Source organism: Macrobrachium nipponense, chromosome 23 (genome assembly GCF_015104395.2).
Source record: "Macrobrachium nipponense isolate FS-2020 chromosome 23, ASM1510439v2, whole genome shotgun sequence".
NCBI classification, from domain to species: domain Eukaryota; kingdom Metazoa; phylum Arthropoda; class Malacostraca; order Decapoda; family Palaemonidae; genus Macrobrachium; species Macrobrachium nipponense.
In genome coordinates this window covers 27013228-27037210 of record NC_061090.1, presented here as the reverse complement: position 1 = coordinate 27037210, position 23983 = coordinate 27013228, and the positions used below count along the sequence as shown (strand labels likewise).

General features: G+C 38.1%; 1 long non-coding RNA gene and 13 other non-coding genes across 14 annotated transcripts in view; 13 read left to right on the top strand and 1 right to left on the bottom strand.

The window, feature by feature from the left end:
• Nucleotides 1-3958, bottom strand: part of LOC135196352 (uncharacterized) — a 676510-nt gene extending 672552 nt beyond the window's left edge. Inside the window, exon 1 of the long non-coding RNA XR_010310391.1 lies at nt 3753-3958. This is a non-coding gene — a long non-coding RNA (uncharacterized LOC135196352). The remainder of the gene's footprint in view (nt 1-3752) is intronic.
• Nucleotides 3959-9664: 5706 nt separating this feature from the next.
• On the top strand, nt 9665-9738 carry Trnan-guu (transfer RNA asparagine (anticodon GUU)). The gene has a single exon. It is a non-coding gene; the product is annotated as a tRNA-Asn (tRNA).
• Nucleotides 9739-17434: 7696 nt separating this feature from the next.
• Nucleotides 17435-17507, top strand: Trnar-ccu (transfer RNA arginine (anticodon CCU)). Its single transcript has one exon. It is a non-coding gene; the product is annotated as a tRNA-Arg (tRNA).
• A 94-nt stretch (nt 17508-17601) lies between these two features.
• On the top strand, nt 17602-17674 carry Trnar-ccu (transfer RNA arginine (anticodon CCU)). Its single transcript has one exon. It is a non-coding gene; the product is annotated as a tRNA-Arg (tRNA).
• A 589-nt stretch (nt 17675-18263) lies between these two features.
• Trnar-ccu (transfer RNA arginine (anticodon CCU)) lies at nt 18264-18336 on the top strand. The gene has a single exon. It is a non-coding gene; the product is annotated as a tRNA-Arg (tRNA).
• A 552-nt stretch (nt 18337-18888) lies between these two features.
• Trnar-ccu (transfer RNA arginine (anticodon CCU)) lies at nt 18889-18961 on the top strand. Its single transcript has one exon. It is a non-coding gene; the product is annotated as a tRNA-Arg (tRNA).
• Nucleotides 18962-20398: 1437 nt separating this feature from the next.
• Nucleotides 20399-20471, top strand: Trnar-ccu (transfer RNA arginine (anticodon CCU)). The gene has a single exon. It is a non-coding gene; the product is annotated as a tRNA-Arg (tRNA).
• A 776-nt stretch (nt 20472-21247) lies between these two features.
• Trnar-ccu (transfer RNA arginine (anticodon CCU)) lies at nt 21248-21320 on the top strand. Its single transcript has one exon. It is a non-coding gene; the product is annotated as a tRNA-Arg (tRNA).
• Nucleotides 21321-21407: 87 nt separating this feature from the next.
• On the top strand, nt 21408-21480 carry Trnar-ccu (transfer RNA arginine (anticodon CCU)). The gene has a single exon. It is a non-coding gene; the product is annotated as a tRNA-Arg (tRNA).
• Nucleotides 21481-21567: 87 nt separating this feature from the next.
• On the top strand, nt 21568-21640 carry Trnar-ccu (transfer RNA arginine (anticodon CCU)). The gene has a single exon. It is a non-coding gene; the product is annotated as a tRNA-Arg (tRNA).
• An 87-nt stretch (nt 21641-21727) lies between these two features.
• Nucleotides 21728-21800, top strand: Trnar-ccu (transfer RNA arginine (anticodon CCU)). The gene has a single exon. It is a non-coding gene; the product is annotated as a tRNA-Arg (tRNA).
• Nucleotides 21801-21887: 87 nt separating this feature from the next.
• Nucleotides 21888-21960, top strand: Trnar-ccu (transfer RNA arginine (anticodon CCU)). Its single transcript has one exon. It is a non-coding gene; the product is annotated as a tRNA-Arg (tRNA).
• Nucleotides 21961-23483: 1523 nt separating this feature from the next.
• On the top strand, nt 23484-23556 carry Trnar-ccu (transfer RNA arginine (anticodon CCU)). The gene has a single exon. It is a non-coding gene; the product is annotated as a tRNA-Arg (tRNA).
• An 87-nt stretch (nt 23557-23643) lies between these two features.
• Nucleotides 23644-23719, top strand: Trnar-ccu (transfer RNA arginine (anticodon CCU)). Its single transcript has one exon. It is a non-coding gene; the product is annotated as a tRNA-Arg (tRNA).
• Nucleotides 23720-23983: the final 264 nt, after the last annotated feature.

The following is a 23983-nucleotide window of genomic DNA, read 5'->3' as shown; positions in this document are numbered from 1 at the left end:
ATGACGTGCGTATTTTTTTCTGACTCTTAGTGACTAATCAACTTCGGTGGGTTCAGTACTATAAACGAAGTTTTAGTTTGAAATGATACCACAATCCTCCCTAGAGGAAACTGAATAAACATGTCAGTAAATACAGACTTCATTAACGAAAGGCTGTCAGAAATCAAAGCAACGGGAAAAATTATATATATATATATATATATATATATATATATATATATATATATATATGTGTGTGTGTGTGTGTGTGTGTGTGTATATATATATATACACATATTATATTATATATATATATATATAAATACATAAAGTATGCAATAAAAGACAAGACTCTCCTACTCTTTCCACCAAAAACACCGTTTTAATTCACGAACGGCGAGATAAAATTATAAAATGATCTTTACAATGGGGATAAAATACACACACACTCTCTCTCTACAACAAAGCTGCCAGCATCTCTTGCAAAAACTTCACCTTCACATTCGGGGTGAACGTGTATTCTATATGTACAAAATTTCAATAAAGGTTAATTTAGCTTCAGTTTCCTATTCACGTTATAATTTGACGAAATATTCTTTCAGTGACCGACCAATGCTTGAATGAAATGTCAACATAGATGGCGACAGGAACACCTCATGAACGATGAGGGTCTACGAGGAAGGGGGATATGAAGTAACTGTTAATGGGGAAGTACCCTAACAAGTCACTGTAAATGTGGGATGTAAAGTAATAAGTCACTGTAAATGTGATAAGTATATAACCTAACGCGTTACTGAAAATGTGTAGTAACCTAACAAGTCACTGTGAATGTGGGAAGTAACACAACACGTCACTGTTAATGCGAGAGGTAACCTAACAAGTTACTGTAAATGAGGAAACCCAACAAGGCACTGTAAATGTGGGAAGTAACTTAACAAGGCGCTGTAAGTTTGGGAAATAACTTAACAGGACACTGTAAATGTAGGAGGTAACCTTAAGCTAACACGTCACTGTAACTTAGGGCAGTAAACTAACACGTCACTGTAAATGTGGGCAATAACCTAACAAGTCACTGTAAATGTGGGAAGTAACCAACGAGTGTTAATAGGTAGGTCGTCCTCAACGGCAGGACATTCCTGAGGCTGCTATACGATCGCAGAAAAGTTTTCAAAGACTTTTCAGGCTGATAAAAACTCTTAAACAAAAAAGGTGAAAGGATTGTGGAAATACGGTAATTACGCGGGAAAACGTATTAGATTTTGTCGCAACATCAATAATTCCTCCCTTTTTTATAATAACTAGGAGGATGACGAAACGGCTGAAAGTTAACGACCTTGGTAACAACACGACGATAACTCCTCTAAATGAATGAGTCCCCCCCCCCTCCCCCCCCCCTCTCTCTCTCTCTCTCTCTCTCTCTCTCTCTCTCTCTCTCTCTCACTGTCGAAAACGTCGGTCTTCCTCATCCACTCCATGATTTGTACCGGTTTATTGCGTTTAAGGAAAAAGAAGTCAATAAGTAACTTCACTGGATATCACTTTGCTTGGCCATATTCAACTAACAACCTCAACTCATTCATACGACAGACGGGTATTATAATCAAACAAAAATGACGTGTGAATGACTATCCAATGACAGGATAGCCAAGACATGATAATAATGACGGTTAGAATCCTGGATAACAGAAGGGTTGAAAGTAGAGGGCAATGACCAAGTAATATGCTAATAATAAATAATAATAAACCTTGCATAAAAAAAAAACTGCTGGAACTTCCATTCACTAGCTCATGCAGGGCACGGGTCCTTTTGCACTGGCGTGGGTGCGCATGCCCACGTACACAATTACGTCTATGCTTCCGTTGATTCATTAGGGCACTATCCGCCTGTTGCCATACAGACAGTGACACTTCCCAAAAGACTGATTATCTGAAACCTGCTTGGCTACAAAACGTTCGACTTCAATAACTTGTCTTGAAATATTAGGACTATAAAAAAAAACAAAAAAACTCGGCAATGTGGCCTAGACTGTAAATTTGTAAAGTGTAAGTCTGTAAATCGATCCCTTTACCGGGGGTCTATGACATAAGTTGGTTGGTATAACACCACTGCTTTGCAGCAAAGTAATTTACACTATATATATAATTGTGATGTCACTGGCCTAAGTCTAACCTCTCTTGAAGACGTCCACCTAGAGCAAAAATATACCCTTGCACCTTACAAGTTCGCATAAAATCAGTAGAGATGCACAAGAACATTTTATGTCAGAAAAAACTTTTCGGTGCAGTCTCATATTAACTGTACAACGTAAGTTACTCAAATTATTGAAAAAAAACCCACATTACAACCATTCAGGTTAATAAACTATGCACCAGCTCATGCCTTCAGTTATAAACGACACACACACACACTAATATATATATATATATATATATATATATATATATATATATGAATAACTTGATCACGAAGTATATAAAACGTGATGCTATGTATAAATAAAGGTTTTTTTGCCACGAAGGAAAAAAATGAAAAAACGAGTTGGATTCTTGAAAAAATACAGAAAAATGTAACCCCATCCTAACTAGACCTAAGACAAACATGGTTATAGGGCAAAACAAGTACCGACTACGTTACACTCCTGAAACCTATAAACGATCTAGCAACACGCCCAAATAGCCAATGGACGATTCAATGGTATGGAACACGAAGGGGCAATGGACGACTCTGCAATATGGCCGAATTGCTTACGAGGGACGTAGCATGAGACTTGAAATTGTTATGAATATACAGACGATATGGCATACGCGTATCCGATCTGGGAGGAGGAGGTAGTGGGGGAGGGAGGGCCTTCAGCACTTTTCCTCCCAGCAGACCAACACACTAAATTACCGAAGAGTCTATCGATAAAGCTGTTACTACTACGACTATGTTGTGGCTAGTCATGTTGTGTATTAAACCTTTCCGTAACCTTTCCTCTCAGACAAAAAAATTGAAAAAATCCAGGACACTGTTTCCTGATACTTTCTTTTCAACCGTATATTACGCATTACTTTAATCCGTCAACCCTACCCTGGTACCCATTCCCAGGCAAGGATCATAAATATAATTTTCATGATCCTTCGTCAGAGATGGGGTTTGCGGGAGTAAGTCATGAGGGGGGAGGAGGAGATGGGGGGGGGGTTTCAGACATGTCAAACTCACATTTAATGTGGAGGGTCCAATATGACGAGCGGCCTGTCCTGTCGGCTCATCTTCGGCTGCGGCCCATATAATCCAACAAAAAGGAGTAAAAAGTACACAAATGGAAGCAGCAATAAGAAACAAGGCGAGCAAACCCCAGTTCTACTTCAAAACCAACGGCACATAGGCTCACCTACCATCTAAAAGAGGGTTGGGAAAAGCATATAAGTCTAGTACTAGGGATCAATGATCTCAGGGTAACCCACAGCAGATGAAGCAACAAAACTTGAGTTTAACCCAACAAAAACACAAAATGGCTCCCAAAAACATGCAATATACGTGACTGAAAGCGTAACACACCATTGAAATCACCGCTAAACGATGAAACTATAGGCTACTAAGGTTTAGCAAAACATAGGCCTAGGGTTTTGATATATAGGTATAGCTCAGGGTTTATTCACACCAGCTGCGGTAACAAAATCAAAATTTAATCTACCGAAACGACAAAATGTCCCAAATCCACACAATATACAGAAATAAACGCGTAATACGCCACTGGAACATCATCCCTGAACAATGAAACCAATCTCACCTTGTGACGGCTCCATCCGTGAACATTCTGGTTCACCGTTGTCTTCTTAAACGAACCTGTATTCAAATAATCCATGTGTCGTCAAAATATTTCATAAAACGTTTACGCTCTACTAAAAACGGGAAAAAAAGTCACTTTCACCGATTAAATAACAATACTACCGCGATTGCCGGATCCCGTATCAGGACGTCCAATACATGTCAGGAGTCAAGAGGCAATGACACATTTTGGGAGGGATTCGGGAAGTCCTAGCATTCGATGATGCTTGAATCGTCTTATTAAATGGGGTTTAATGTATTTTATTTGTTTAGTTGCGTATTTTCTGCCTTTATACGACGCAATTATCAAGAAATTAAATAGACGAGAGATATTATAGAGGAATCAGGCGATCTTACTCTCGGTCAATGTTAATTTCACATACGAACGCCAACTGCTCTTTTGGGAAACCAATGGAAGAAATTCCTCTACGATCGGCTTTATTCCTTTATTTTTGGAGGTAAAAGGAGTTAATTGCATCTGCAAATATGCTATTTCGAGAACTAAGAAGGCTTTAACAGTTGCCGACATATTAGTAGGCCTTCCACATTGTTTTTTTTTTTTTTCTTCTTCTTCTTTTTGGAAGTTAACCATAAATGAAAGATGGTACTTGGTGATTTTTCTGTTTAGTTTTCGGTGAAGACTTCACTTCTGTATTCGGAGAATTGTAAAAACGAATATACAGAGGTTAATGTTTATAATATCACTAATTTTACTAATATTTATTAGCCGTAATTCTACGAAGAGACGTCCAACTTTATTTTTTCTAAAGACTTGAAACATTCAGTTGTGATTTCAGGCCGCGTGTGACCAGACAGACAGATTCTTGTAAATGACGTCCCGTTAGCAAGTCCGTCGTTCGCTTTATCGTCGATAATCCACGCGATCTCAGTTTATTTGTGGTGGTATTTATTGCATCCGTATCGCTTATTTATTCTGCAACAGCTTGAGGATGATTTCCTGATTATTAGCATACGATTAACGACTTTGAACGAGAAGGTTTTCAGCGCGGCTTTGCAAGGTAAGGTTCAACCGCCATTATGCTTTTCCTTGAAAGCCACATTTTGAGCCGGTGGTGTTGCCGGTGAGTAGCAGAATGCAACGTGGCCTAACATTCTGATGTATGTGATTGAGCATGTTTATTGTTATATGTTTACAATGCTTGTTTACAGACTTACGAGGTATAAATGCAACCAATGTCAGCCACATTGGTAGCTGGTCAGGGTACCTGCAGCCATTTGCAACGTTTGAGGGTTAGGCCTAGTACCACTACATTCTTACACCATTTTAACACTGAATCATCATAATTGTTCATTCCTTGTTACCTCGATACGCGATCATTTTGTCGAATGTTCAGGCTTTATTGCGATCCATGCTACTCACATCGGACTAGTAATTAATGTTTGCAAGCCTTTTAAGATTGGATTTGGAGATGAGGTCGAGAGGCCCATGCGCCATAGTGGGAAGGGATCTTAGGCCTATGTTACCCCGCGCCAGGTTTTCGGTGCTGCTATATATATATATATATATATTATATATATATATATATATATATATATATATATATATATATATATATATATATATATATTTCTCGGCTATTACAATATAATTTTGGACAGGGTAATCCATTCGTATTGAGAATATTCATGAACGTATTCGCTGTAGGTATAACTTCAATTAGTTGAAATATTCCGTATTTACCGTAACACTATTTCTCGAAGGGAGCTAAGTTAAAAGGTCTCCTGGGTTATATAGTAAAATACCTTGTTGGTTTATTTAAATGTTTATTACTTTCCTTAGATTTTCGGGTCTATGTAGTTACGCTAAGATTGGGTAGAAGTTTGCTTATCGCTTGTTTATTTTTTTATGTATTAGTTTTTACATTTTTATTTGTATATAAATGAGTATTTGATTTAAAAGCAATTCACGCGCACATAGGGTATATAATATATATATAATTAATAATATATATATAATATTATATAATTAATATATATATATATAGATATATATTATATTATATATATATATGTAATGTATTTATGTAATGTATGTATGTATGCACGCATGTTATATATATATGTGTGTGTGTATGTAATATATATTTGTGTATATATATGTATGGTATATAAATATATATATATATAATATATGATATATATATATTATATGTATGTATGTATTTGTTTATATAGTAGTATATATATATATATATATATATATATATATAGAGAGAGAGAGAGAGAGAGAGAGAGAAGGCATGGTCTTGACCAATTTCGAGCTTCAACACCTTCATGTAATTTTATGCTTGTATATGCGGAAGTTGTATTGTTTTATATTTTTATATAATGATTCCCATTCTCAAGTATTTTTACATGACCACGGGCAGTCTAGTCGGTTGAGATATAACTCGAGTTGTTATGGTCTATTCAGTGGTTCCAATTAAAGCACGTCTTAGGAGCAAGCGCTGTGTCTAGGCGCATGCCTCCTAGTGTTTGCCAGGCGCGTGTTTGTAATTAGGTAAAAGTTGCTGACTGTCACTACTTTGTTATTACCCTCCCATTACGGAATTATTGGAAATAGCGGGGTTGCTAATAGCAGACTGGTTATTGACGATCTATATATCTCCCGTTTGAGTTGTGTTAGCATGTTTGGATAGGTTGTTTGTCTTTTGCCTCGTTTGCAGGGATAGCTAATAGTAGAGCTGGTTTGTTTTTCCATCGTCGATTAACCTTACCCTACTGTAAGGAAATAATGGGTTTTTAATTAGCGTTACTATCTGGTCAGACGATATATGACGTTTTAAAGAATTATATTCCCCATTTTGAAAGGATAGGATATTTTAGCCTCGTCCACCTTCATCAACAGAATTAAGACATTATTTCATTATCACCAATTTCTTCTTTATATCAGACTTGCTGAGGTTTGTAACAAGTTTGATTATACAAGGAAGGAGTATTAATCCGTCTTTAACAGTCCTCATATTAAAAAATACATGAAAAAAAATTAAATGTGCTAAAAAATGTGAAATGTGCTTAGTTAAAGAGAATTTATTTATTGAACCTGTAGCAACGTGAGATTAAACTCCCAGCAAGATAAAAATCTATTTTTTACAACTGCATATTACCCGCAAGACAGCAACGTTTTGCCGCCTAGTTGTTTGGTATCCTTGGCACTGGGTACCACCAACCCCCCCGTGGTTCGAATCCTAAAATAGAAGAAAACTATCAGTTCAAGAGTTAATGGTTAAATAAAAACTGTGACAAATAAAGCCACGAAAGTTTTCTGTAATTTAATCTCGAAAAATATAAACAATGGGTTGATAAAGGAATAAGGATACGAGCTTATTTTTAAGGCAACTTCACAGTCTTAGATCGGAACGAGACCTACCTCACAGAATAATGCCTTGCATTGGTTTGCTCAGCTGAGAACGTATCCATTTACGTTCAGTAACGCTTTTAAGTCATCAAAATTGATTCCATCTTTGATGGCAGTTTCCTACAACGTAGATAGCACAGGATTCCATTGTCAAGCCCATCCGTGATTACGAAAGATGGGATATGAACGTGTAGTCTCGCAGGAATCTCATATTTAAATGATGTTTTACTGTCATCAGCAAACGACTTCACGGAGTAATGTCCCGTAGGGGTTTAGTGTTGTCAGTGTATAGTCATTACTTAAGATTCTTTTGCAGCCGTGCAGCGTCCATTCGGCCCCTAGCTGCAACCCTTCCATTCCTTTAACTGTACCTCGGTTCATATTATCTTTCTTCCATCTTGCTATTTTATAGTGCAACTGCGAGGTTTTCCTCTTTCTACACCTTTCAATTGAAACCTTACGCTCAATTTACTTTTCAGCGCTGAATGGCCCAATAGGTTCCAGCTCTTGGGCTTTGGCCTAAATGTTCATGGCGTACTGAAAGCAAGATTCACGTTAGAATGCGGCTCAGTGTATATTATACACTTGTCAGTGTGCCATGGGTTTGGTCAGTGATTGTATGGGTTACCTTCATAACGAGAATTAACTTCTTTACGTCGTTTGACGGGTAACCACCAATGAATGACAGAAATTGTTGGTTCACAAGCTCTCTTAACCTCTACAAGAAAGGCTACTTAGTAGTATAAAGGTATCGTGCGTAATGGTTTATCTCTTTATAGCATTTCATTGTTTAACTATCACAGGACAGGCTTAGCTGCATAGACCATTATGGCGACTGAGATTATGTTTGGTTTCGTTCGTGAAACCCGTCATACCACATTACATATTACAATTATGCACCGAAGGTCCTGTCTTTCCCTCTATTGTCAGGCCTTGGAACTTATTTTGCTTCCGTTTTCCCATATCTTATCGCACTTCGAAGAGTTTCTTATTAGTTAGGGGAGAAAATTTAATACTGAATAGTACTATTTATTCCTTTATCATTTACTTTCTTCCTGTGGCAAGGATATTTTTGTATATTCAGGGGCATCCTCTCTCTCTCTCTCCTCAGACCTCAGTCTCCTCATTCTCTCCTCACTCTCTCCCTCTCTCTGCTCCTTCTCCCTCTCTCGCACTCTCCTCTCTCTCTCTCTCTCTCTCTCTCTCTCTCTCTCTCTCTCTCAGAGGTTTCCGGTTTCCCTACATCTGTGATCTAAAACTCCAGTTATTCTCTAGCATTTGCTGAATCAGGGGACAGTCTGATGCATTCCTTCTTTCAAAAGGAAAATAGTCTACAAAATGTAGGCTTAATCAGAGGGTACATCATAAGCTGTTTGGCGTGACGTTCAAGCATTTTTTCAAGTTGCATTAATTCATATGAAGGTTCGTTCAAGGTCAGATGCCTCCTGACTTGTGTGCGTTCGTCGTGCCTTCAACAGTAATATTGCAAACTCGTATGCCGATGACTTTCGCTGTGTACAGTATTTAAGAGTATGTCATTGTTTCATTTATAATTGATTTTGAAAAGTATTCCTGAAATTGTACGTTAAATAGAAAATAGCCCTTTTATTCACGAGTAGGTGCATAGTATCACACACAAAGTCCAATCACACCTGTTAGCCGATCGGGAAGTAGACTCTATAGAGGATACGTTATGGAAGGCGGAAGCCTAAAATAACGCCAAGTTATGAGCTTACTGTCATAAAAAGAGGGATTAGCTTTCGGAAAATAGTGTTTAAAAACAAAACTTTCATCAACCAGCTTGTACTCTAGTAAAAGTTCCTACTCGTAGCCTTTGGTGATGGCAGACTCGGCGTCTAGTACGCAGGCGTCTAGGATGCTACGGATTGATGTGATATTTTGTATCGTACGGGCGTTTTTTCTTCCTAATAATCTTTCATTAACATGATGTCAATAATCTTTCATTAACATGATGTCAAGTATAACAGCATCTTTAGGTAGTGTATTGAAAATAATACGTTGATTTGAGCTTAGAGCACTATTACAGAGACGAACGTAGTCTGGCAGTAACCATGGGAAGGCTTAACCTTTTATTGACAAAATTCTTTTTGGGTTATGGATGTCGAAAGACAAAAATGACGCCAAAATACGACCGTATTTTCATGGAATTAAAGATTGCCTTTCATAAAATCCTATAAATAAAGCAAAATGCTTTTATAAAGCAAACTGCTACTCTGTAAAACATCGTAGATGCAGTTTGTTTAGTACTAAACAGATTCGCCTTCTAAACAGCCACGGACTGAAGTATTGTTTAGTATCGTGCTAGTTGATGTTTTCGTAATAATCATGCATTAATGCGATGTAAGTATTATAACATCTTTAGCTAGATATGCTGATGATAAAACTGTTTTGAGCTTAGAATACTGGGCCACGAAGTCTACGGCTAGCCATGGAAGGCTAACGTTCTATTGACAAAATCTTACTCCTATTCCTAAGCCTCCGTGGCACAATCGGTTAGCGCGTTCGGCTGTTAACCGAAAGGTTGGTGGTTCGAGCCCACCCGGGGGCGGAATCTTTTTCAGGTTTTCTTCCTCATTTTTTAAATAATATTATTTGTATTAGTGAGGTAGGGAGAAAATGCTTTTTTCTAGTACTAATGCCGAGTTTCTGTTTAGTTAAGAACGTACGTAACGTGCTTATATTTTAAAATACGACTCAATTTCTTTTTAGTTCAGAATGTACGTAACGTGCTTATGTTTTAAAATAACTCACTTTATCATGGAACAAAATTATGTAAATACGTATGATCTGACATATGAATAAACACCTCATGGACGGACCCAGGAAACGGTGGAAGGTAAAGTGAGTATTTAAAAGTGCTTCTGCTGGAAGTGAAGGTGGTTATGTGTACATCCTTCGGTTTGGATGTTCTAATATTTTATTTTCTCGTAATTCTTATGTTACCCTCACAACGTTAATTTTCAATACTTTTCACTGATTCGTAAGGACTCTCACATTTCTTCTATGTAAAATCTCTCATAAGCATTTTCTTTGATCCATGTGTCTCGTGTAGCTTATTCTCTTTACTTTCAAACCTCTCACATCTTTTTTATAACATACACTTGATCCACATTCATCTCCTTTGTCTAGACATGCTGTTACCTGTCTTCCTTTCTCAGTCAGAATCTTAATGGCATGATGGCATGATTCATAAAGTCTAAGCTATCACGTTTTCCTTCCTGCCATTGAACAATTTTTATTACGCCCCTGTCCATGGCACCTTTTCCCCATGCATAAATATCTTACAAACCCTGGTCAGCCACTCAGTTAATCTACCAACATTGTGGTGTAGCATATTCAGTTGTCTAATTGCCCTTCATACATGCTTAACAATTACACCCATATGTATAACTGAATCACGAAAGTTTGGAACGTGATAAATGCATAAATAAAGGGATAAGCCACGAAGGAAAGCGAAACACTGGAATATCTGCAAGATCTTTCAATTCAACATCCTTTACTTAGCAGACTGACTGACATACATGAGAAACTGAGAGGACAAGGAAAGGTCGTATAAGTGACAGATAGGGATTATAAGGAGATTACTACCTTGAATCCAACACACCTGGAGATTTAGTAACCTTCCCAAACGAACATAAATATGGGTACAATTTAATTAAGAGGTTTACAAAAAGATTACGTCCAACTGCTCAGACACAGGTACAAGACAACTGAGGGATTATACAGGGCGGTAACTGACCACATTCAAACCTTTCCTTCGTGGCTTATACATTTATTTACATCCGTATGTATTCTCAAAGTTACCCTATCCCTTTTGCTCTTGATCTTCCCTTCTGTCATGCAGTTGTACCTTTAGCAGTCTCTTCTTTTCTTCTTCTTCTTTTTCTTCTTCATCATCATTAAAACCTCTAATTTCCTCGCCCCACTACTCATATTTTTATTCCCTCTCACTGCCGCTTTCTGCGCCCAGTATACCGCCTGCTGTACCTATGACCCCAATATGGAATTTTAGATAACTCCCACCTCATGTCTTTAACCCCGGCACATATTTGGAGTAATTTATTCTATATATGTTCTTTTGTCACTTTATATCAAACTCGCGTGTCCTCATTACATTTACAGTCACATTTTCACTCTTTCATATCCGAATAAACTTGTATCTGTCTCGACTATTTCTTCAGCCAAGTAATTGTCAATTATACCTACAGCTACTCCTCGCCTTTATATTATATATATATATATATATATATATATATATTATATATATATATATATATATATATATATATATATATATATATATATAATTTTGAACGCTATTTTATCATGTGAACATCATAACAAACACTTTTTAAAGATAGTTTTCATTTTTGGAACTATTAACAAACCCCCCTCCATCTTTATCAAAGTAACAAACATACAGACTCGCGTGCTTGCGCGCGAAAGACCCAAGGATTTATGCGAGAGTCAACGCACTGAAGACAGGTTCTTGTTTCCCATCTCATACCCGTTGTATGCAAACACGCTGATTGGATTACTCGCATTATGCCGGAGTAGCGTACCGTTTTCTGTCGCCTTTGTTCGCTTGTTTCTTCGTTTTCTGTCGCCTTTATTCGCTTGCTGCTTCGTTTTTTAACTCGCCCTCCCCCCTTTTTTTTCATTAGACAAATATTTGATTATCGTTTTGTCTAGCTTCGTTCTATCTTTCTCGTGCGTACTATAATTTTGTGAGTTCGTTTTATTTTTCAGGTTTTACATTCAAAATGTTTTGAGTGTTTGCTGTTTTATTCCCTTGTTTTTTTTTATGCTGTATGTTTATTGCAGTATATAGAATACTTCCCCACCAGTCATTGCTTCCTTCAGCAGAGAAAATTCATATTTTGAGACTCATATTTTACATCAAGATAAAGCCTTTGAAGCCTCTGTTCCCCTCTACCTTTGCTATAGCACAATTCAGTCTCCTTTTTAGTTCCCTAACCTTCCAGACCAGTTCTAGGACAATCCCTTCTTTCTCTATCTTTCCATTTTCTTTATGCTTCCACGCCCTCTTCTGTCAACCTTTAAGATCAGTCTTTAAATTTCTTATTTTCTCTACACCTAAACCATCTTATAGCAAGTTAGCACTATACTGGGTAAAGGGCGTCGTAGCTAGGTATTCCAAATGCTCTTTTCCAAATTCACTTACATATAGGAGGTCATTATACATTTGTTAGATTGTTCTGGTGTCCAATTAATATGCTTTATAGAGACAAGCTTTTACTTCTCTGGTGCTCTGAATTTGTATGTATGAGAACAGTGAAGTAATCTATCATTCATTAGTCAAATACTACCCACATGGCAGCATAAACTGGGCCTAGGATATTTTACAATCTCTCTCTCTCTCTCTCTCTCTCTCTCTCTCTCTCTCTCTCTCTCTCTCTCTCTCTCTCTCTCTCTCTCTCTCTCTCTCTCTGTTTGATTCTAATCCCAGCTCTAAGTATGTGTATATATATTTTCATGATTATTTCGATGTTAAGTTCCCTATGCATAACCTTTCAACAGGAAGTTTCTGAACATTGTTGGGCTACATCAGCGACATTGGCCTTGGCATTTGCGATTGTTGGGAAGTAATTTTACAATAATCTTTCACTTGCTGTTGACAAAACTGGAGTGTTCAGTTTTACTTTTGGTGCTAGAAGTAGGGCAGGTCAAACCGTTAGTTTTTACTTGTTAAGTTTTAGATTGATTTTTTCAAAGTCTTTTACTTGCTTTGCTTTTGTTGACCATTTTATAAAAATTCTTTCAAGTTCGGACATCTAGCCGTTTTACGTTCTCCATTTTTATATATTAGGAAATATCGTAGGTCTACAAATCATGTGCCACCCATCGAAAAGCAATATAAATGGTGTATTAAACAACTTTTGGGGGTCAGAAAAACTACTAATAATGACGTATGTATGGTAGAACTGGGACTTCCGCCGATGAGGGCATTAATAAAATCGAGGCAAATAAGATTCTTCAAAAAGATGTGGCTTGAAAGGAATAATATGGATGATGACCCTTTAATTCACGCCATGCGAATATTGATGAACTATAATGACTGTTTCGAGGTATATACGAAACCTTATCTCTGATAATACTGATGATATTGAGGAAGGAAAATGTGAACTGCAATTAAAGGTCAGAAACTCCAATTCCAATAGGATTGTGTTCTATAAAACTGTTAACCCAGATTTAGTCGTTCATGACATTTATTCAAACCAATTAAGACTTAATGAAATAGAACGTGTATCACGGACAAGAATGCGGTTAAGTGCTCATTCATTGGCAGTTGAGACAGGTCGGTGGAACAGAAGAGGTAGGGGCCGTCTGCCGATGGATGAGAGGTTGTGTTCATGCGGTGAGGTCCAGACAGAGGCTCATGTCATTGAAAATTGTCCACTTTCGTTACAGATCAGGCAGACGTATAACGTTACCACAGCTTTAGACTTGCTAGTAACCAGAACCGATTATGATGTAGTATGTAAAATTGTACATAAGCTTCTTTCCTTGTATTGAAAGTAACACGTTATTATAATGTGTAAAATGTAATTACAGGAACTTGTTGATGGCGTATGGTTAAAATGGTTTTGTTTTAGTTTTAGTACAATATATGTGTAATTGAAATTAATTTAGTTTGTATAAGAAATTGTACAAAATCTACTGTACTTAATTTTGTAATTTGGACCAAATACTCTTTTGTAAAATTCATATTATTTTGTATTGTGGTCAATAAAAATATCTATCTATCTATCTGTGTGAGTGAGAGATAAGTTGAGCAGGTTGATTACTTTTACTTGATTTTTAAGACAATCTTTCGATGTGTCGATACTTACACTTGGTTTTACTGTTATTTACTGAATTTACTTTTCTACGCTGCTTTACCGTCTACTTTACCGTCCGTTTATTCTTAATATTTATAAATTTTGTCGCTTACACGCACGTGACTTTTTATATTCACAAATATCAAGGCACAAATACCGTTGAATATCCAACTTATCCCTGGGGGAATTTATAAGTGATAAGTGCTTCTGACCTATAAGTTATGTGAAATCGATAAATGAAATGTATTTTCCGCTTAATATTTGTTAATATTTATTTTTATCTATTTGTTAACTTATTACTTTTTTTTTTAATAAGTGGTATCTCTTCTTACTGTATTTCCCTTTACCACCTCTTACTTCTTCCTGATTGATTGATTGCTTGATTTATAGGCATTAGGCATAGTGCCTAGCACTGGGGCAACTAAGGCCATTCAGCGTTGAAACGGAAATTGACAGTGAATATATAAGGTTTGAAAGGTGTAACGAGAGGAAAGCCTCGCAATTGCACTGTGAATCAATTGTTAAAGAAGGGTGGAAAGTAAGATGGAAGAAAGATAATATGAAAGGAGGTACAGTAATAGGAATAAAATGATTTGCAGCTAGGGGCCGAAGGGACGCTCTAAAGAACCTTAAGTAATGCCTACAATGCACCACATGAGGTGCATTGACGGCGGCAATATCCTCCTACGGAGACTTCTTCCTAATGAACACCAGATTCTTTGGAGGCAAGATTTTCAGGTCAGTGGCCCCTATGGTCTTATATATTCCATTTGAATAGGGGTCATCTTTCGAATATTAATACTTATTGAGATCTCTGACCTTGATATTTTAAACAGAATATACTCGAACTGGTGCGCACCTTTTTTTTTTCTCAGTAATGGCAATCATGATTAAAATGATCCTCTGAAGATTATCCTCTTTGCTTAGCTTTAGTGAACTCTCGCAGCGGCTAGTGCGTGCTACCTGCTTTGCAGGTTATGTCAGGTCAGAGGTCTTTCATTCCCTTCGCCGCAAAACTGCGGCATGCTCTTCATGCCCGTGTTATTGATGCCACTGATTTTAAGTTCAAGAACGCAGAACGCCAAGTGCCGTCATGGTAATTACTTCTTATTCTTGCATTTGAATCTAAGGTTTTGTAGTGACAAGCGTGTCCAAAAAAGTGAGAAGAATTCGGTAAGTTAAAGATGGCAATGGGATTATTATTATTATTATTATTATTATTGTATTATCTGGTAAAAAGTGACCAGTAGATTCTATATATACTATATATATATATATATATATATATATATATATAGATATATATATATATATATATATTATATATATATTATATATACATATATATACATTATATATATATGTACATAATATATTATATATTATATATATATATATATATATATATATATATATATATATATATATAGCTATATAATATATATGAGCGAATACCACAGGAAAATGATAGTCAGAAATCCAAGCGCTTTTCGTCTTTAACTAAGAACTTTGTCAAGGAACGACAAGTCCTTAGTAAAGACGAAGCGCTTGGATTTCTGACTATCATTTTCCTGTGGTATTCGCTTATATAATGAAGTCACGTGCATCTACTGTGATATTTTTAAGCATATACATACATACATGTAGTTCCTTCGTACTACTTGGATATATACATATATATATATAATATATATATAGATATATATATATATATAAATATATATATTAGGTATAATATATAATATATATATATATATCATCCATGTATGTAATGTCCACTCACAGGTGGCACACACACACACACACAGGCCTCCTCATCATCATCCTCATCATCATCAGCAGCATCTCGACCGTGGAACTGCTGATATCGCACGTGTGATCAAACACCGCAGGGGGGCGGGGGGACATCCGGCTTAGAGGAGGTTCTTAATCTGACGAACAGGTTCTCGTCAGCTCGGCTGGTGTGAAATCCCGAGGGCTGCCCCAAACACGAGCCGCCGAGATAAGGAGGCGAAGGTAACCGGAGGTAACCTTATTCCCTGACCCTCTTGTTTCTGGGTTTCTTTCTTGGCTGCTGCTGCTGCTGGTACTCTCCGTCGAGGCACATACATAGATGTGTGTGTATATATATATATATATATATATATATCTATATATATATATATATATATATATATATACTATATATATATATATATGTATATATATACATCATATATATATGTGTGTGTGTGTGTATTATCACAAACACTAAAATTGTGATATACAAGTTAGCATTATAGAGTCGAATATTGGGTCTGCCAGATATTATTAACCCAAATATTACGTTTACCCTTGAAAAAGGAATTGAACGACCGTCTTTCATTTTTAGATGTAGAAGTCTTTCGTGGAAACAGTCAGTTTAATACTATATTTTTCGGAAAATTATTATTTGTGCAATAAAATCCACAATTACATAGTAAATTAAATTAAATATTATGTAAGATATAGTTTACTATATAATTGTGGATTTTTTTTTTTTGGTCAAACAGCTTTTCTCGGGATTATGAATTTCTTCGTTATTATTATTATTATTATTATTATTATTATTATTATTATTATTATTATTATTATTATTATTATTATTATTAACTTGAACCTTGGTTATCTTCTAGAATTAAGAAAGTAAATCTTGGAAACAGAATTGAACCATGATGGGACACGGCAATCTCAAAGCTAAACCTTTGTCACTGCAGTGCCACCTTTCACACACACACACACACCTGTACAGACACACCCGTACCTATCACAGAATCCAGTGAACGGATTGCCTTCAGGTTTTTTTTCTTTCTTTTTTCCACTCTTAGGTCTGGTTCTAAATCAGATTTCCATTTATCGAGTAGTTTTATTATTATTATTATTATTATTATTATTATTATTATTATTATTATTATTATTATTATTATTATTATTATTATGAGGGAAGACAAGAAACGAAATCACATATGGATGTTTCCCTTTAGTTTCCTTTGATTTTTCCCACTTGCTGAATTACAAGGTTACTCAAGGGAAATTTTCACATGTTGAAAGTAAATGTAGGCTATTTATATACTAATCCTGGATCCAAGTGTATATTAGCGCGTGGAAGCTATTGCCGCTACATATTCTTTATATTCTTTTAAGAGAAATTTATATTATTCATTAACATGAGTACTCACTAGTAATTCACTAATCTTCAGTTGACGATTAACTGAAGACTTAAAGTGCTATCTTCTTCAGTTTTTTTCCTTTTTTTAACCATCTTCATATGTACTTGTCCTGTCAGTTTCACCTAGTGTCAACATGTTTAAAATAACTGCAGTGCTTGTGCAATAGATAACGCAATAACATGCATCTTCTCGTGCAACCCAGTGTCTTTGTGCAGCCCCTGTGGCCCAATGGATAAGGCATTGGCCTCCTAAGCCAGGGATTGGGGGTTCGAGTCCCCCCAGGGGTTAAGAAGCTTTTAAGCCATGTTTCACTGCTGCACATTGATAATCGAAGCCACGTTTGTTGTAATGGGTTTCATCCCTGCCGAACCCTTATATGGCGCCCCTGTGGCCTAATGGATAAGGCATTGGCCTCCTAAGCCAGGGATTGGGGGTTCGAGTCCCCCCAGGGGTTAGTGGAATTTTAAGTGAATCTAGATTGTCAGGCTGACATGTTGGAAGTAGATATTAAGGGAATTCACAATCCCTTGTTCCGCATGAGTATAGACATAGACCTTGGATGTCACTTTCACTGAGGTGAGTTCTGTGGGTGTGGTGTCCAATCAGTTTTGTGGTCAGAAAAATTCTCGTTTTACAGGTTGCTTGGACGCGGATGTGCCCATGGTGGCATTAGACCAGTTTGATTTAAAAACAAAATGTTCATGGATGAAAATATATCATCAGATTCATAGAATCTGACAGGAAATTTACATAAATCATTCGAGGCAGATAGCCTTAGTTACCAAACCAGTATGATGGGTATTTAAGGAAAATGAATTAATTTAGATATTTGGGTCTGCAAACGAATTTGCCAGTACTTTAAGTGTAAAAATTTATTAGAATTGTCATAAGTTATTTGATGCGATTTTTACACCTTAGCAGAGGTTGCTTATAATAAAAACCTAAAAATTAGTTAAGCTCTTTCCTATCGGATTTACTAATTAAATCATCAAAATTATTTGGCCCTGAACACGGACAAAGTTGCAGAAGTAATCAAGTACAAGGCCCCTGTGGCCCAATGGATAAGGCATTGGCCTCCTAAGCCAAGGATTGGGGGTTCGAGTCCCCCCAGGGGTTACAATGTTGGTTTTAAATTTCCCGTAATTGAACATCATCAAACTAATGAAGATTGGGACATATCACACTACCCAGGGATTGAATAAGGCCCAGTGGATAAGGCATTGGCCTCCTAAGCCAAGGATTGTGGGTTTGAGTTCCCCCACCCCCAGAAGTTTCATAGTAAGTTTTGCTTAAACAATATTAAATATGAAACTTCTGGAAATGGCGACAATTCCACATCAGTCCAGACTTATTATACATTACGCTTCTTTGGCCCAGTGAATGAGGAATTAGCCCTCGCAGAAAGAATTGGGGGATTTCCAAGTTCCCCCAGTGTTTGCAGTTTTTAGTGATTCACTACTGCGCATTAGTTATGGAAGGCACATTTGATAAGTTGAATGAGAAGTTTAATATTTATTATCTGTGAAGCCCCTGTGGTCTAATGGATAAGGTTATGCCCTGGGTAGGAGAATTTAATAAACATTTCATTACTGCACATTAGCTACAAGAGCCATATTTGGTAAACTGGAACAGCAAACCGGAACAAATGTGTAACTTTCATGTCATAAAGCCCCTGTGGCCTAATGGATAAGGCATTGGCCTCCTAAGCCAGGGATTGGGGGTTCGAGTCCCCCCAGGGGTTGAGTAGCTTTTAATGGTAACTTCATTGCTGCATGGTTATAAGAGTCACATCTGTTAAGTTGGGTTAAGTGTTTGACGCAAGGCTTTCACAAGACCTGTTGCCTAATGGATAAGGCTTGGGCTCTAAGACAGGGATTGGCTGTGCAAGACCCTACAAGGTTTTGAGAATTGTTGATAATCATGACACTTTTTTGGGAGGTTATAAAAGCAATATTTGTAAAATTTGTATCAAATGTGTGATGCATGGCTAGGGAAAAGAGGTTCAGGTGGCCCAGAGCTCCATATTTATTAATTTTATTTCCATCTGCTATAATATAGTATGTGACTGGCACGTACTTGGAGAGGAATTAGATCAAAAGTCCCTGTTGCTCTGTGGATAAATCTATGTTGTCCAAAGCAAGGGATATAAGGCGTTATTCAACTAGTATTAAAGACTGTAGTGTTACATACTGCTTGTAAGAGCCAGAGCCATGCTGGCATTATCAGATAACATTTCAGTTGAACTCTGTTATCAACTTCATTGGACCATAAAGAGATTTATAAAAAAAATGTTCATGGCCATACTCCCAGCACCATTTTCCAGACTTTAGCGTGCCACAGTTATATGATTCATTTACTTTTAACTCTGTAATGTATCTCATTTTCCTTTTTCATATCATTATTGTAATATCTTTTTTGCATTCTTCAGATGCTACTGCTTCCTGTATCTTGTTTTGTTAATTTTGGTTTCTGTATCTTGTTTTGTTAGTTTTCCTGCATCTATTAACGAATAACTTATGCTTGTTACTGGTTTAATTGAGATGAGGACAATTGCCCTGAACAGAGTAAGAGAAACTCTTTGCCCCTATGAATAAAGCATTGTCATCCACACCTAAGGATTGGTAGTGTGTGGAAGGGGAGGGGTGAATCACCCTATGGGTGTAATAGATTTTTATTTCCCAGTATTTTACTGTAAACGAATGAAAGTTATGCCAAAGGTAATCAGACCAAGGTCTGTATGCATGAGACCTTGGGTGCCAGTAGATGATGCATTGTCTTCGGAAGGTGGAATTAAGAGTGGGCGGACTGCTGTGGTTGCATATTTAACCTTGGTTTGCCTGTATTTCACATTGGATTGGAGAACATTAGGACAAAAACATTCCAGCCAGTGGTGGTATAAGGCCTCTGTGTTTCCCATCCATAAAGCCTTTGTTTCCTAAGCCAGATTTTTATTTAAAATTATTTGATATTAAATGAAAATTAGGACAAAGTATTCTAGCAAAGGACAAAGGATCCGATGCCCCTGTGGCCCAAATGATAAGGCATTGGCCTCCTAAGCCAAGGATTGGTGGTTCGAGTCCCCCCAGGGGTTAAAATGTAGGTTTTAAATTTCCAGTAATTTAACATCGTCAAACTAATGAAGATTGGGACAAATCTCACTACCCAGGGATAGAATAAGGCCCCTGTGGCCCAATGGATAAGGCATTGGCCTCCTAAGCCAAGGATTGGGGGTTCGAGTCCCCCCAGGGGTTACAATGTAGGTTTTAAATTTCCAGAAATTGAACGTCGTCAAACTTATGAAGATTGGGACATATCACACTACCCTGTGATAGAATAAGGCCCCTGTGGCCCAATGGATAAGGCATTGGGGCCTCCTAATACCAAGGATTCTGGGGGTTTCGATTCCCACCAGGGGTTACTGTAGGTTTTTAAATTTCCCGTAATTTAACATCCTAATTACTGAAGATTGGGACAATCTCACTACCCTATTAAGTTATTGAATAAGGCCCCTGTGGCCCAATGGATAAGACATTGGCCATCCTAGAGATAAGGTTTCTCCAGATGTAGGGTTCGAGTCCGCCCCATGGGTCCGAATATTGGTTTTAAATTTCCAGTAGTTTTAACATCTCAAACTAAAATGAAGATTGGGGGAAATTTTTTTAAATTCACACTATCCTAGGTATTGAATAAGGCCCCTGTGGCCCCAATGGATAAGGCATTGGCCGTCCTAACCAGCCAAGGATTGGGGGTTTCGAGTCCCCCCAGGGGTTAAAACAAATGTAGGTTTTTAAATTTCCAGTAAGTTTAACCATCGTCAAAACAAAATGAAGATTGGGACAAATCTCACTACCTAGGGATTGAAATAAGGCCCCTGTAGGCCCAATGGATAAGGCATTGGCCTCCTAAGCAAGGAGTGGGTTTCGGTCCCCCCAGGGGTTTACGATATAGGTTTTAGATGTTCCAGACATGTAACATCGTCAAACTAATGAAGATTGGGACATATCACACTACCCTGTGATAAAATAAGGCCCCTGTGGCCCAATGGATAAGGCATTGGCCTCCTAAGCCAAGGACTGGGGGTTTGAGTCCCCCCAGGGGTTATGATATAGGTTTTAAATTTCCAGAAATTTAACATCGTCAAACTAATGAAGATTGGGACATATCACACGACCCTGTGACAAAATAAGGCCCCTGTGGCCCAATGGATAAGGCATTGGCCTCCTAAGCCAAGGATTGGGGGTTCGAGTCCCCCCAGGGGTTACGATATAGGTTTTAAATTTCCAGAAATTTAACATCGTCAAACTAATGAAGATTGGGACATATCACACTACCCTGTGATAGAATAAGGCCCCTGTGGCCCAATGGATAAGGCATTGGCCTCCTAAGCCAAGGATTGGGGGTTCGAGTCCCCCCAGGGGTTACGATGTAGGTTTTAAATTTCCAGTAATTTAACATCATCAAACTAATGAAGATTGGGACAAATCTCACTACCTAGGGATAGATTAAGGCCCCTGTGGCCCAATGGATAAGGCATTGGCCTCCTAAGCCAAGGATTGGGGGATCGAGTCCCCCCAGGGGTTACAATGTAGGTTTTAAATTTCCAGAAATTTAACATCGTCAAACTAATGAAGATTGAGACATATCACACTACCCAGGGATTGAATAAGGCCCCTGTGGCCCAATGGATAAGGCATTGGCCTCCTAAGCCAAGGATTGGGGGTTCGAGTCCCCCCAGGGGTTACAATGTAGGTTTTAAATTTCCATTAATTTAACATCATATTACTGAAGATTGGGACAATTCTCACTAACTAGTAATTGAATAAGGCCCCTGTAGCCCAATGGATAATGCTGGGGTCACACATTCACGTATCACGATGGCGTATGCCCACGTATGTGGATCGTGGGCATCATCGTGGTGAAATGACCTTGAACAGCTGGTAAACGGGACACGGGCTAACAGACGTAAAAGCCAGCCCCGTAAATTGCGCCGCAAATGTACTTGCAAAGAAAGCAAGGTCGGTCGTCTACCTGGAACTTCCGCCAATAGTGTAATGTTCTATGTACGTCACCTTCACGTCGTGTCCACGCATGCTGTTGTGGGGCTGTAGGGTACAAAATGGCCGGCCTGTAAACAAAGCAGACTAAAGTGATGGCACATTTATGAGAGAATGTAAAAATATTGCATTATGAAAATCCAGGTTGTAAATTCACTTTGGTAGAATTCTGCATGTACTGTAAAATATTGTATATTTTCAACAAATAATAAAAATTTAAGTCAGACATTATAATATACATACCATTGGCAGTCCCAACATCTTGGGCTTCTTCTGACGGACGATGTGTGGCTTGAGGAAGTAGAATATGTTCAATATCCACTTCTCCCTGTCCGTCAGTCGTCATCCGTGTCGCTGTCATCACTCTGTATCTCATCCAACTCCGACTCCTGTAGGTGGAAGATGACATTTCCTCGACCTGAGCGTCTGCAGGAGTGGCTGTAGGAGTCTTCTCCGGGCCGAAAGAAGGTCCTGCAAGATGTGACGTTGGTGATCCCTTCTTTGGTCGTTTTAGGAGGTTCGGTATCTTGAAGGGCGTTGTGGAGAGTACTTGGAGGAAACTGCTGGCCTCGGGAGACCGAAACAACAGCTGACCTGAGGGTTGTTGTTGTTGTTGTATTGAGCGCCGACCTGACCTTTTATACCACGCTGCAGCGTTGCCATGTTGTACAGGGTTGTAAATGTGTGAATCGGTTTCCCCGTAGGCTACAGCGTAATTAGGAGGCCCACGTCCTTCGCGGCGGAAAGAAAATAACGACGGCGAACAATGCAGGTGACCCTAGCGCTTACCCTGCAGTAGTCACCGTGGGTTCCCCGTGCAATGCCTGGAGCTACGTCAGGTGACATTTGGCGTGACCACCCACGACTTGTTTTGAACATTTCAAAACTGGAGCGGGCTACGGCGCCCTAGTGGGCGATTAGAGCCAGACGACCCGTCACCGTACGTCTACGATTTTACCTATGTTTAACGTTACATTTACAGTTTACTGACGTAAGCTGTTGCCAACTACCAATATCCGCTCATGCGTGGGCGTGCGTGCGTTGATACGTGAATGTGTGACCTTAGCATAAGGCATTGGCCTCCTAAACCAAGGATTGAGGGTGCAAGTCCCACCAGCGGTTACGATATAGGTTTTAAATTTCCAGTAATTTAACATCGTCAAACTAATGAAGATTGGGACAAATCACACTACCTAGGGATAGAATAAGGCCCCTGTGGCCCAATGGATAAGGCATTGGCCTCCTAAGCCAAGGATTGGGGGTTCGAGTCCCCCCAGGGGTTACAATATAGGTTTTAAATTTCCAGTAATTTAACATTGTCAAACTAATGAAGAGTGGGACAAATCACACTACCTATGTAATGAATAAGGACCCTGTGGCCCAATGGATAAGGCATTGGCCTCCTAAGCCAAGGATTGGGGGTTCGAGTCCCCCCAGGGGTTACAATATAGGTTTTAAATTTTCCAAAATTTAACGTCATCAAACTAATGAAGATTGGGACAAATCACACTTCCTAGTAATTGAGTAAGGCCCCTGTGGCCCAATGGATAAAGCATTGGCCTCCTAAGTCAAGGATTTGGGGTTCAAGTCTCATCGGTGGTGTTGGGTGTGTAATGGTTAGGAAAGTTAACCATTTGAAGACCTGTCACCATTTTGAAATTGGCATAATATTTGTAAGCCATATTTGGCAACTGAGTTTCTGTTTGCAT